The 12,500-nt window shown below is 35.3% G+C and overlaps 1 protein-coding gene across 1 annotated transcript in view; it reads right to left on the minus strand.

Moving 5' to 3' along the window:
* The window catches only part of LOC113804138 (adenomatous polyposis coli protein), a 360,688-nt gene extending 355,093 nt beyond the window's left edge, over nucleotides 1-5,595 (minus strand). The window contains exon 1 of the mRNA XM_070138164.1: nucleotides 5,514-5,595. The gene's annotated coding sequence lies outside the window, so the exon portion shown is untranslated. The remainder of the gene's footprint in view (nucleotides 1-5,513) is intronic.
* Nucleotides 5,596-12,500: the final 6,905 nt, after the last annotated feature.

A 12,500-nucleotide genomic window follows, 5' to 3' on the forward strand; every position in this document is an offset into this window, starting at 1 on the left:
AATGAAAATGTTAATAAATGTTCGAAAGGGTGCAATACAAAATGAAACTGTTACTTAAAATATGATAAACATTGCTAGTGGTATCAACATAAATAATTAAAACAGTATAAACAATATAAAAATATGTAGTCATTTAACATATGCCCAAATACTTGATATCCCAATAAAAGAAATTCCTTACTGAATGCCTATTTACCTCAACAACCTGGCTATCAGTCTGAAACCTGGCTATTAGGTGATGACCAGCTGTTCATTCCTTTTTAAAATTATTACTATTAGGATGATGTGGTTACTTACAAAATAAAAAATTTTGAAGCACTATCAACACTAAAACCTGCAGTCACAGTAGCTTCTGTCCCCTAATATTCTCAGAAGTTTAAGAAAGAAATGTAAGATATCAAATATAACTATTGCTCTCTCAGAATGTCTACTAGTTATTTCTAATAGCCTTTAAAAGCTTAAAGATAACCTTAGGATTTTTCAGTATATAGCTGACCTTGTATTCCCTTTACCATTATACATTATTCCCACATATCACTGTCTGTGATCAAGTCTTTAGGGTGCATTACTCCAAATACAGAATTCATTGAAATATATAATTTCAAACAGGTACTGTAGTACAACACAAAAACAATTTCATTCCATAAAGGTGTTTCTCCATTATTCAAGTCATAAAAATGCAGACTAAAGACATATTATCTTCGTTTACAAACATATGTAGGACCTACACTTGATCTCTAGAAAAGGTATGAATGTGAATGAATATTTTCACAATGCAAGAGATGTAAAATACATCTCTTGCATTGTAAAGCTATTCATTCTCATTTATACCTTTTCTACGTCACAATGAATATAGCTCACATTTGATCTGAAATTTTATTGCAAACTGGTTTCATGTGAATAAAAGGAGGAGAGATATGTTACAGTTAAGCTACATATTCCTAATAATGCTGTAACAAATTCCTATAGGTTAAAACTATATGCAATAAACTTAAATGGGCATATGAACAACATATATACTTGAAACCCTGCTGGGAAAAATGTGTAAGCAATAAAGGTTCAAGTTTTCTCTGTTGGTATTTTTTCGGGCAGGTGTTTGTTTTTCTGAAGACACCATGAGCCAGTTACAATTTAGGCATCAGTCATGTAGACAGATCTTTGTATATCACATAAAGTACATCATTATGGACTCTAACTTCTGTGCAGTGCATGGCTGCCATATCATCCTTTGGCTTAATAGCTAATTGTAAGCAAACGTATGGGTTGGTAAAGGAATGTGGGATATTATATACACTTAACCACATGCTGCTGGGGGTTAGCATGTGCGTATATGCCATGCCCACTTATGTGTTTAATTTAGTAATTCAATTTAGTAATAGATGGCTCCACAAGTACTCCATCACCAATGAGCCAATTACGAGAAATATGTGTCTCACCTGTTTACCCTTTTACTTGATTTTCGATAAAATTTTTGGCATTACATTTTGCTGTTAGTAATGTCAATAGCACTATACTAACTATGGTGTTTATGTCAATCCTGATAGCATTAGTAAAAAAAAGGGAGTTTTCCGCAAACTTAAGGAGAGGTGAAATCATTTGAGGTCACACGGTCTTCTAATCGACTTCTTTGTGGCTAAGCACTGTGTATGTGTAGAGACATTTCACAAAACAATATACAGTGAACACAACATTTTCCCTGAGCCATTGGATTAACTCCCTTTAGTTCTGTGACTTGCCCTGACTTTCCCTTGAAAGAATACAGAGGGGGATATTTAGTTATGAAAAAGTTTAATTTTGTTGATACAAATAAAAATTGGTATTAATATCACACAAATCTGCTGTTGCTAGTGACAAAGCTTTTCTATAAAATTGCCTGATGTTTATACATCCATCAGGGGGGCTGAAAGGGTCATAAATGATTAATTGTATCTTTATTGTGTTTTTAATTTAGTAATTGTTTTTACATATAGATGGCCCCACAAGTACTAAGTCACCAATGAGCCAAAATCTATTAGTCTCATCCATTTACCCTTTTCCTTGATTTTCAATAATACTTTCTAGTATTTAAAACTGCTGTTGGTAATGTCAATAACAATATAGTAATTATAACATTTATAACAAAAATAAGTGTCAATATTGATAGCATTAGTAAACAAAGTGTTTTCCCACTATTTTAAGGAAAAGTGACATTGGATGATCTATTAATTGGCTCCCTTGTGGCTAAGCAATGGCAGAGCCATGTATGTACAGAAACATTTAATAAAGTAAAGCGAATACAACTTTTCCCATCAGCACTGGGTTAAATATTTTTGTAATACGAAACTTTCTGCAATGCAATGGGAGCAGGAATAGGATCCTGAGCTGGGAGATAGCTTCCTCCCGGGAGATTGTGTTATTCCAATCATGGCTCATAGACGGTACATTCCACACTTGTTTATTGATAGAAATAACACAAAAGAACCTTCCTAAATACCCACTATATCTAATCATCCTCCAAGAGCTTTGTGCACTCGTGGCAAGACATTCCCATGACCCCAGCCTTTGGCTAAATGTTCCCATGACGGCATATTCATGTGACCTACCCCGCAAACCATATTTTTTCATGATGTGATGGTTACTTCATCTGGATCATAGGGATCAAGTAGCAAACTTCTTTATTTCTGATTTGGAAAGGAGTTGTAGATGAAAAATATTGTATAATTTATTGATCTTATGATTACACATACTGATTATCTTGTGGGTTATAATTGCTTTATGCGGAAGAAAAGGCCTTATTCAGTACAGATCAATTTAGGAAAATGCTTCATACATCATCAGTCTATTCTAAAATCGTGTGAGATGAGAGTGTGAAATGCAATTACCTTCCTAGAGTGTCACAAAACAATTTTCAGATGTGCATTTCTTGCTTTAGAATTTACTGCCTTAAAAATCTAAAACTATAGGAAAATATAGAAAGTAAATGTAGTTTCTTTTTCCAGTAATTAGTGCTTATCAATTTCTTTATAGAATGATTTCAAGCATTTGTTTATACTTTCCTAGGGGAATATAATTACATATTTTCACAATATATTCAAAAAGAGACCTATTTTTGATGGGATCTCTCCCCAACAAATGACACCAAGGTCAAACAAGCTTACAAATTTTAGCATGCATAACTTAGAGTGAGCCCGACATGTAGCTGGCTAACAACCTTCTATCCCAAACATTTAATAAATAAGACACACTTAACTGCTATCTCAATAACAAGCAATTGCCTAGATGCAGAACAGGCTTTACCTTCTAGTATATGCATGTTGGATTTTGGTTTGTTTTAGTGAAGTATGGAATAATCACTAGACTTAACTATACAAGCATACATTGTTATTTTAGTGAAGTATGTAATAATCACTAACTATATAAGCATACATTGATCAATGATTGTGGCTATACTTTTAGTTTGTGCAGATACTTTTTCAAACCTTATTGTATTCTTGTTATATTTGGCCATTATTTTCATTTAAATCTTTATGCAATCCTTTTCTTGACAATTTCCCATTATATTAGTAACAATTTCATGGACCTTTTATAATGAATTTACTATATTTCTTTACAGAAATTCTTTACAGAATGGATGCACTCACCAGAGACTATCTATTCAACAACTAAAGGTGCTATGACTGGATGTGCCTGACTGCCTACAGGGAGGCTTGATGGGGTGCTCCACCTGCCAACATACCCTCGGTAAACACTTTCTTCACCTCAGTATGCACAGCAGGATAGAGCTGAAACTCAGGAGTAGTGAGTGAACTTCGGCTGTGAGAAGCACTTTTCACATTTTTCCATTGCCATAAATATTCAGAATACCTTCACATGACCAATCATGATGACAGTGATACCGATGGATTCCTCTCAGTCTCTACTATCAATTTCTATAAAATTATAGTAAATATTCAGAAAACCTTTTCATGACCATTCACAATCACAACCCAAATGAATAAAAATTATAGTAAATATTCTGAAAACCTTCACATGACCGTTCACAATCACAACCCAAATGTATAGGAATTATGTTGTGTAAATCCCCCAATACCTACAATCTTGGCCCTGATAGCAGGGAAAGTCATTTATGGTACCAGGAAAATTTCAGGGTAAATTATGAATGCTATACACAGAATTGATCAATTTGTAGTCAAATGCAGGGGCCTGTGGTCCCTCCAATGACCTCCCCCCCATGGGGAGCTACAGCCCTCTAAACCCCAGCTTGGACAATAAAGAATCCACCAAGTATGAACAACAGGATAGAGCAAAGGACAGAACTGGCATTGGGCACTCGCAATTGTTGGTCATATGCTTCTATCCTACCGCCAATACATGGAAGATTCTCTGTGTTCCTGGGCAGATGAATGACAACAGCCCTCCATGGAGGGGTTGCAAAGGCCACAGCCCCCTGCAGTAGACTATACGTTGACCAACTTCTTGCATGCTGTTTGTAATTTACTCTACAATTTCAATGGGGTTAAATTTACCAAGAGTGACGCACAGAGATAGAAGGAAATGGATACCGCCATCTTAAAGAGCATAAGAAGAAGAGCCATAAATTAAACAGGTACTGCTGCTGCTGCCTCATATTTAATGCAAAATATCAAAAATATTCACTGTTTATCACTACTCAGAGACTAAGTCAACAACACTTCACACAGCCAGAGTTCTTACCGTCCATTTTTATAAGTAGCCACAGAGTGTTAATGAAGGAGGGCATTTGCCCACCTGCCTCGAGAAAAAATAAAAGGTAGGAAAGGTTAGGTCTGGGTTTTTGGATTTGCATGATACCCTGGTTCTGGGACTTCATCTCTGGAGGGTGTGTCGCTCTCAAAAGCAATTACCTTCCCTGGTACCTTTCATGCTCTCCCCTGCTATCAGGGCCAAGAATGTGGGGGGGTTTTATGGCCTATGTCCTACACATATGGGAATTAGAGAGTAAGAGCAATCCATCAATACCACTATCATTATGACTGATGATGTAAAGGTATTCTAAACAATTACCTCATATATTTGTGGTGTTACTGTTTGCGTCGACAGATTATATCTTGTACAGACAACTGCAACTTCTTGTCCTCTACGATATCCTCTTCAATTTGCTCCAGCTTAGTGCATCCATACTATGAATATCAGCCTATCATACTCAGAGCCTGACATTTGACTTGAAATAATCAATAGCATCTAAAATTATTGTAATAATTAACTATAACTTCTAAATGGTAACACACCTTTCACGAGCTTAATTATCAACTGTATACCAGAGACAGCTTCACAAATAAAAATAATATCATTTCGAAGCTAAATAAATCACAAGTAGTTTTTTTCTTCAAATGATTAGTGTATAAATAGACAATAAGCTTCTAAATACGAGATGGATTCAATTGACTTACCATCGCTGAGCCGAAGGAAAAGGACATTTACACTCACCATGCCATAACTATATTCTAAATGAAAAAATAATAACACTTGCTTCAGTAAAAATTAGCTATAATTACCTCTCACTTTGTCAATTTTGGATTTAAAGTTGAGACAGGAGAAATATCCAAACACAAATCCTATCACCAACAATAGCAAAACAACAATATTATATCCTAATGGAGCAAGTATAAAAGTAATTCAAAGATTATGTATTATGGACTATATATTTTTCTGTTCAAGTGAAATATATATAACTGTAAGAGTTCTTTATATTTTTCTTTAATCATGTACAATTGATACATTTTCATGTGTTGGTGAATAAATATTTCTCCAATACGTAAGTTGGATTTATATCAGATTCGGATGAAAAACATGAGGTTAGATTTCCGTCTTATCTTATTTTCATGTCGATATTTTGAGCTTTTATTATAAGCTGTTGATATACACAAAACATATTACTATATAGATGTATTATAACATCATCACACACACACACACACACACACACACACACACACACACACACACACACACACACACACACACACACACACACACACACACACACACACACACACACACACACACACACACACACACACACATTATATATATATATATATATATATATATATATATATATATATATATATATATATATATATATATATATATATATATATATATATATATATATATATATATATATATATATATATATATATATATATATATATATATATATATATATATATATATATATGTGTGTGTGTGTGTGTGTGTGTGTGTGTGTGTGTGAGTGATAATATTTTCCTTATATTGATTATGTTGCTGTATGATTTACGGATATCAATGTATGTAAGCAAACTGCGTGTACTCAGTATTATGTTGATATATTCATATAGACCCTAATTAATTGAGGAAAATCGTTATGAAGCAGGAGTCATGGAAAGGGAGTGGAGGCTTTAGAGTGATCTGGGTGACGGCAAGAGGGCTCGATGCCTCCTCTGCCACCAGGACGTGAGCGCGGAGATCTCATCTCTCTCAGGACACATGGGCTCCCGACGCCAGGCCGTGGAGGTGAGACACAGAGCAAAAGCCTCGGCTCCGACACCTGGCTACGATGGAGAACAGGGGGAGAGACTTACGGTTGCAGTTGCATATGCAGCTGTATTAGTCGTGGTCTTTCTAGCAGAGCACAATTTGCCATTTAGGTCATCATCTTTATCATTTTTCTTTATTTAAATGAAAACGAATGACTTATATGATATACTTACATGCATGTATATTTGTATATATGATCATTGGTGTCAGAGAAATATATTTTATCTTTATATTCATACAAATCCCAATTTCAGCTTGTGTGAAGATATCGGAAACTTGCACAAAAGAATGTTTTCTGATGGGAGGGAGGAAGGGAGGATGGGAGAAATGGAAGGAGGGAGGGAGGGAGGGAGGATGGGTTGGAGGTATGTAGGGAAGGAGGATCGCCGCGCAGATGACAGTGAATAGGAAAGAATGTGCCTCCTTCGTCGAGAGAATTGGCAACCACTTCGCAAGCAAGTCGCTAAGATGCTTCAGGAAAACCGATTTAGTATCGTTTTGGATGAAACCACACAATAAATAAATAAATAAATAAATAAACAAATACAATGTACAACAAATAAAGCATTAGCACTGGTGGCAAAATTTTTGGATAAATGTGAAAATAAAATAACAACTGTAATGCTTGAGTACATATTACATCTCAATAGCATTAACGTAATTTTTCAGTCACAAGGTCCAACTATTCATCTTTTGAACATCAATTTTTTTAAGTCTACAAAAGACTCCTCAACTGCTTTTGTTACCAAGATGCATTAGCCAAAGTACATGTGAGTGAAATTGATCCTGCTAATAGCACGTACCACAAACCTCTTAATTAGATGTACCTTAGGGTGGTAGTGATAGATCTTTTAAGCAAGCCCCAATATTTAGAAGGTGATACCATATCTCAATCATCAAAAACAGGTGCAGATTATTCTTGATTGAAGCTTGTGCTCAGATAAAAAAAAAAGATTTGACATGAACAACACACTATGGAAATGTGTGTCCTACCTGCATCCAAAAAACATCTTGGACCCTAATTTCAGAACAACCGTAACATCACTAAATGAATTAATGAAAGAAGTGCCTAGAATTAGAGATAATTGTGAAAAACAAAAGGTTGATGACCAATGGGAAGATATCCTTTGGCACACATTTCTCGAGAATATGGATATAAAGGAAGTGCAGAAAGATGCTGAAAATTTTTACCAAAAGCTTCTAAGTATTGAAAATGATTTTGGAAATCGAAAATATGAGAATTTAGGTAAATTTGCGCTTGAAGTTTTATCACTTCTAATGCTGACGCCGAGCATCTATTTTCACACTATAGTTTGATCAAAAGGAAGCATCGGAATGGCCTTAAATTAGAAAAAAATCTTTAATTCACTTAAAAGACTGCAATAAGAACTACAGTCATAATGGTCAGTTTGAACCAAATCTTGAAATGTTATCATCAGTAAAAAAAATGATTGCATCTGTATTCTGTGAATACATTTTATGATGTTTTGTTGTACTTGTTTTTTGCTGTACTTGTTCGTTGTTCTTGTTTGTTGTTGTACTTGTTTGTTGTTGTTCTTGTTTGTTATTGCACTTGTTTGTTTCCTAGTAAAATGTGGTTTAGCCAATTATCACATTCCCTTTCTAAAATACACTAGTATTGGCTAAAATTCGGAGATTGTATCGTTTTCTCTCCCTCGAAAACAAAGAAAACTTACACGTGTAAGCGGTGGACTAACTTTGAAAATTAATAGTTCTTACATCTGGAACCTTATCACTGCTGTAATGAAATATAGTTAAATTTACGTAAACCTATTTGAGATAAACCTACATAATTCTGATAATCCAAGAATGCTAAGAAACATTAAATGATAATATAATCTTAATTGACAAAATACACTATATTAAACATAATTAATTGTATCTGGATAATGGATATATGGATAATAAAGAATAACTAGAGAATAAATATATAAAATAGAAATAAGAAACAATACTAGAATAACTGAATAATTCTGAAACAGTAGTTGAAAGATACTGATTGAACAAAAGTATACTGAACAATTTCTTGAATTTTACTAGTGATTCAAAAGTACAACTAAAAAATCAGAAACGCGTGGCATAAATAAAGAATAACTTTATTAACGTAAGCTAAATAACGTACTAATTCATAAGCTATAATGTAAGCTACTTACAGAAGAAAGATTATGTAAAGCTAGAGAAGAAGAGCGCGAGAGAGAAAGACAGTTTCAAAGGGAACGCGAAGAAAATCAAAGACGACATGAGCTTCAAATGAGGGAAATGAAAATGAAAAGTCAAGGGGATTTTAGTTTCGAGATAAGTAAATGCGTAAAGGTGCTGTCACATTAGCACTTTTTCCGTCAATTTTTTTTTACAATTTTATTTAAGATAAATACAAACATCCTCGAATATAACTCTTGATTTGACAATGTTTGGCTGAAAAAGTTGACGGAAAGGTTTTCAGACGGAAACGATCATTATCGTCTGACTGGAAAATCGAAAATTCGCTCAAAAATGGACAAAATTTCAGAAAATTTTTAAAAAATAGACGGAAAAAGTGCTAGTGTGACAGCACCTTAAAGTTAACTCCCGCATTTGCAGAAGATAATCTTGAGGGTTTCTTTAGAGAGTTTGAGACCAAAGCCAAACATTTCAAGTGGCCTGAGGAACACTGGGTTTGGTTAATAAAGCCTAAATTGACCGGTAAAGCTCTGAAAGTGTGCGAGAATCTTAATGATGATACTGATAATGAGGAAGTAAAATGTGCTATTCTAACTGCTTATTCCAATACCACTGAAGGATATCGGCGGACTTTTAGGAACATGAACAAACTTTCCAGTCAAACATATGCTGAATTCACCTCGGAGAAGTTCAGAGCTTTCAAACGGCGGATAAAGTCTGCTTCAGTCACTCATTTTGATCAACTTTGCAACCTCATAGTTTTCGAGGAATTCGAAAAAAAGGTTCCATATTCAGTTATGATTCACCTCACAGACAAGGAGGAAAATGGCCTCCACGAAGCAGCAAAGGTAGCAGATGTATTTTCTTTAGTCCATCGTAGTATACCCGGGGAGAAAAGAAAAGCAAATATTGTAAAGTCATCTGTAAGATTTATATATAATATGGAGAATGCAAGCAGTGGACAGTATCAGCCTTATACCCAAATATCTACCCTATACTGTAAATTTTGCAAAAAAGGAAGGTCATGTAATTAAAAAACTGCCCGCATCCAAAATGTAAGGTAGCAAAAGAGGCAAAAAATAATAATTTTACAAAACCTGTGGCTACTATTAGCTTTCCTAATAAACCATTTCAGGAAGATCCATTTAAGGCATTCCGACCAAAGGGTCACGTGTCTGAGAAGCATCAGATTCATTTGCCGCTGTCTGTTAGAAAGAATGTAATGGAGATCGCTCATGAAGGTTTTGGTGGTCATCTAGGGATCAGGAAAACTTGTCAGAAAATCTTGAATGATTTCTTTTGGTCTGGACTTGAACAAGATGTGACAAAGCACATCAGTTCATGTCATGTATGTCAAGTAGTAGGGAAGCCTAATCAACCTATTCCTCCTTATCCTCTCCAACCCATTCAAGTCCCAATTGAACCTTTTCAAAAAATCATAATTGATTGTGTGGGGCCTCTACCAAAGACCACAAAAGGGAATCAATATATATTGACTATAATGTGTCCCACTACGAGGTATCCAGAGGTATTTCCACTTAAAAATATTTCTGCTAAGAGTATTTGTAAAAATCTTGTACATATGTTCACAACTTTTGGTATTCCACAGGAAGTACAGTCTGACAGAGGTAGCAACTTCACGAGTGAGCTCTTCTCTAAAGTTCATGTGCGACTTCTTCCTCGAGTTCTTCAAGGCGAGACTGGAGTTCCTTGATCTGCCTCTGGTCCCTGTACACCAATGCTTGTTCATCCTCGATTTTGGCTGTAATGGCAGCAACCTCTTTGTCCTTACGTTCGACTGCCACTTCGAGTTTTTTGTAGTTACGTTCCAGATCGGAAACAGCTTCTTGAGTCAGTTTGAGGTCACCCGTACTCCAAGAACTGGGTATTAAACAGACCCTTTCCACAGCATATCATCCTGAGTCACAAGGAGCCCTGGAGCGTCGGCACCAAATTCTACAATCCATGCTCCGAAAGTTCTGTCTGGAGAATCAGAAATGCTGGGATGAAGGTTCGCCATACATGTTGTTTGCGCATAACGAGTGCGAGGTCACAGTCGTCAGGTGATTTACCAGCTCCCATGTAGTATATATATATGCTATGTTTTTTTTTCTCTTATGTATGTATTTCTGATGAAGACGTAATCGAAACCGGTCAAATACATCTCTTGTATTGTGAAGATATCCAGTCTCATTCATACCTTTTCTACATTTGTCAACATGGATACGGTTCATGTTGTTTGCCATTAGAGAAGCTCCTCAAGAGACCTTAGGGTTTTCACCTTTTGAACTTTTGTTTGGTAGGAAAGAAGGGGACCTTTGAAGTTGGTAAAAGATAAATTGCTAAATGATTCATCTGATCATACCACCTCTGTTTCAGCATACCTAAAGGATCTGAAAGACACATTAGCTAAAGTCAGACAAATTGCAAAAGATAACTTGGTTAAAGGTCAAGCTAAAATGAAGTTTAAATTTGATAAGTACGCCCAGCAAAGAAATTTTAAAGTTGGTGATAAAGTTCTGGCTTACATTTCCATTCCTGGTTCTCCACTGGCAGCTAAATATCAAGGGCCTTGTGCTATTGAAAGGAAACTTAATGACACGAACTATATTATTAAAACTCCTGACCGTAGAAAGACAACTCAATCAATTCATATAAATAGATCGAAGCTCTATATGCCTAATTCTCCTGATACTACAGATGACTTGCCGCAGAGACTACCTTGTAACGTTATCAATATGGTTGAAGATCCACTTGATATTAATCCATGGACCAATGCTTGTAATTCTGATATTCTTGGTAACCTATCTTCATTCTTAAAACATCTCGGTACAGACGAGATGCAGGGAATGTCTAATCTTTTTCAAAATTACTTACCAGTATTCTCTGGCACTCCAGGTAAATGCAATGTTATCAAGCATGATATTGAACTAGTACCATGTACACTTCTTATACGACAAGCACCTTATCGTCTGAACCCTGAGAAAAAGCAGCAAATGAGAGAGGAAGTGAACTATCTACTGCAGAATGGCTTAGCAGTACCAAGCTCATCACCATGGGCTTCTCCATGTCTACTAGTGCCATGTGTCCGGACTATAGACGACTGATTGTAGTAACTATTCCTGACTCTTACCCTTTACCTAGAGTTGATGATCTCATTGACGCAGTTGGTCAGTCTAAATACTTATCTAAAATTGATCTCCATAAGGGATTTTATCAAATAATGCTAACTACACACACACACACACACACATATATATATATATATATATATATATATATATATATATATATATATATATATATATATGTGTGTGTGTGTGTGTTTGTTCTTTTTCTCACTCTCTCTTTTTCTCTCATACTCTCTATTCTTTTTCTCAACCCATCCATATGTCTATCATCGTACACACATTCTCTCTGTTTATTCCCCCCCCCTCTCTTTCTCCCTCTCCCTGTCCTTCTCCCTCCCTCTTCCTCCTTTTCTCTCTCTCTTCACATTTTTACACTTCTTCGTTTACTGCAACCACATCCGTGAATTAAGCTCTTGTTCTTTCGTTAACTTGACTTCGAATCGGCTCAAGAATATATTAATAGACAGCGTCACCAAAATCTGTTCATTTGTTCTAAGGCAAGAAAGAAAAAGAAGAAAAAAGAACAAAAAGGAAAAAGAAAAGAGAAAAAAAGCTATGATGACTTCCCAAGGTGACCATCTGTAAAATGCAAACATGAAAATAATGAACAAAAAAGATATACGATATGTCAGGAAATAACATATAAAT

Source organism: Penaeus vannamei, chromosome 24, assembly GCF_042767895.1.
Source record: "Penaeus vannamei isolate JL-2024 chromosome 24, ASM4276789v1, whole genome shotgun sequence".
Classification (NCBI taxonomy): Eukaryota; Metazoa; Arthropoda; class Malacostraca; order Decapoda; family Penaeidae; genus Penaeus; species Penaeus vannamei.